Source organism: Gymnogyps californianus, unplaced genomic scaffold (genome assembly GCF_018139145.2).
Source record: "Gymnogyps californianus isolate 813 unplaced genomic scaffold, ASM1813914v2 HiC_scaffold_104, whole genome shotgun sequence".
Lineage (NCBI taxonomy): Eukaryota > Metazoa > Chordata > Aves > Accipitriformes > Cathartidae > Gymnogyps > Gymnogyps californianus.
The window spans coordinates 151,307-153,750 of NW_026113985.1; positions in this window are offsets into that span (position 1 = coordinate 151,307).

Genomic DNA, 2,444 nt, shown 5'->3' on the forward strand with positions numbered 1-2,444 from the left:
CCAATTCTTCCTTGCAAATTGTACAAATTTTATTTTAAGCTGTTTAGGAGTTTCGGAAATGTGACGGCTACTCGGGGAATGGGAAGCAGTTTGGTCAGACAATAGTTTTGCTAATGAGGATGACACTTCCTTGACTGCACAAACCGCACAGGAACAAGAAAATAGAATATATTTGCATAGATCGTGTGGTATTAATGAGCAAGGACTGCATACATCATGTGCTCCTCTGAACGCTGTGAGGGAGCAATGGCTCTCCCGAAGCCCTGCGAGCTCCTATATGCCTGCAGCTCATTGTTCAGTCTTAATGTCTTTGTATTTCCATGGCTCGTTCTGACTCAAATATGCTTATTTGAAGGTGAAGGTGCTCAGGTATGTCAGGCCATATTGGCTGGGCTGAATCTGTGTGATCAACGAGCAGTGTATTTACATCTGCATCTCCCACCGAAACAAAACACCTGGAGCATTTACTGTTGCATTTTACCAAGAAGCAAAGCCAGTCCCTTCCCATCTGATGCCTCCTGAGGCAATTCCCCTCTCAGGTGAACAGAACACCCCCTGTTCTTAGGTTTTCCCACTTTCTCATTGACTCTCCCCAAAATACATTTCCCTTTTCACACCACAGCCCCCTAGGACATCCCGTTCAGAGCCATCCTGTGAAATTCAACCCCGCATTTGGGTCCCTTCCAGCTGATCAGCTCCTTCTGCAGTTTTTGCTACCCCTACTGCTCTCCTCTTCAACAGCACAAGAGTCAAATTCTCCCTCTCTCCCAAGAGCTGCAGATTTTATTCCAGCTGCCCTCATTTCTGGGCAAATTTGCTAGCTATTAATGATTATATGAAAATTGGGTATCCCACCATTTTAAAGGAGAAATGGAAGCTTTGTTGATTGATACTGATCCAAATTAAAGCTCACATTTACTATTTAGTACTGTAAAATCATTTACACTTTATTCACACTGAAACATGGACAAATGTAAAAAGCTGAAATGGGTGAGGTCCCCAGCTCTAAGCACTGGGGAATAAAGCTTCCTGAAGTGAAGAAGCCCTGACTTTTTTGACATGTGGGATCTCTGCAGCAGAAATCAATAAACTTTCCTCTCTTTAGTTTAATTCAATAATTAGCTTTTTCAAAGCTGAAAAATTGACTTAAAAGCCAGGAACACTTCCCCTTTCTGCTCATCTATGAACAAAAAGTATATGCAAGATTTTGGGGCCTTTTGGTCCTAAAGAAAATAAGAGAACTTGATAATTATATAAAAAAAAATCCTACTCAAATCCTTAACTCTAGATAAAACTTTTTTTCATTTAGTAAATGACTTTCCATAGATTTCAGTGTTGATATAGATTTTCTTTGGGATCCAGCATATTTAGCTCCATTTTAGTTACAACACTTTTTTTTATTAGCCATAGTGCTGATTTTATATGTGTTAATTCACTCTAATCATCTTCAGGAGATAGCATGAAAAAAACCTCAAAAAATTAATCATTTGATAAATAAGAAATGCCATTTGCTGTTTCCTCACGCAATAAAAGGTGAAATAACAGTCTACATGAATGTATGTTAAAATAGAAACTTGTTTACCCCATAGACATACCAAGTCTAATGTGCTAACCAGGTCTTAATGGTTATCTGTAAGGATTAACCTGTCATGTAAGACTAAAATTCATTATCTAAATCAGTTTTGTACTTGAAGATTTAAACCTGATTAAGACCAGTTATTTAAGTTACTTCGATTTCAATCAATACACTTACATTGCAATTATTTTTTCCTCGGAAATTTCCCACTTGCTGGGAGAAAAACAAAAATAAATGAATAATGCCAGAAACTGCAGCTGGGGCACTAAGGAGCGAGAAAATAGGCCAAAAATGTTGAAGTCCTATTTATCACTTACACTGTGCCTATGCCCACAAACTGCTTATTTCCGTAAAATCTATTTAAAATTGACCTTCTGAGAGAAAAGTTGCATTTTAATAGAACTCTCTTATCAAATTAAAAACATATAAGGGTAAAAAATTTTTCTTTTTTTTTTTCCCCACCCAAATCCAGTGGCTTAATACACAATTATTTTCTGGAATCAGAACCATTTACTAAATACCTATCTATCTCACCTAGTGTTACACATGCTTTCTTAAAGGCATCAGCATCTCAGCTGGCTGTGTTCTCATGTATCATCAGACCACTATATTAACCAGGACAGAGGCATCCCATATTTGGAGTAAAGTAGCTATTACAACAGCAGGATAAAGTTGGCCTGCTGATTCTTTTATTGGAGTAGTTTAGAGAGAGAGAGAGAATCACTTTTACAATGAGGAAAATTCATTGTGTACAGAGCAACCTATACACTCCTATTGGTAAGACAGTACCTGTGGGGTAGGAAGAGGAGGGGAGACATTTTAAGCAGCAGGCAAATTTAATTCATGGGTTTCTGCAGGGAGACGCTGA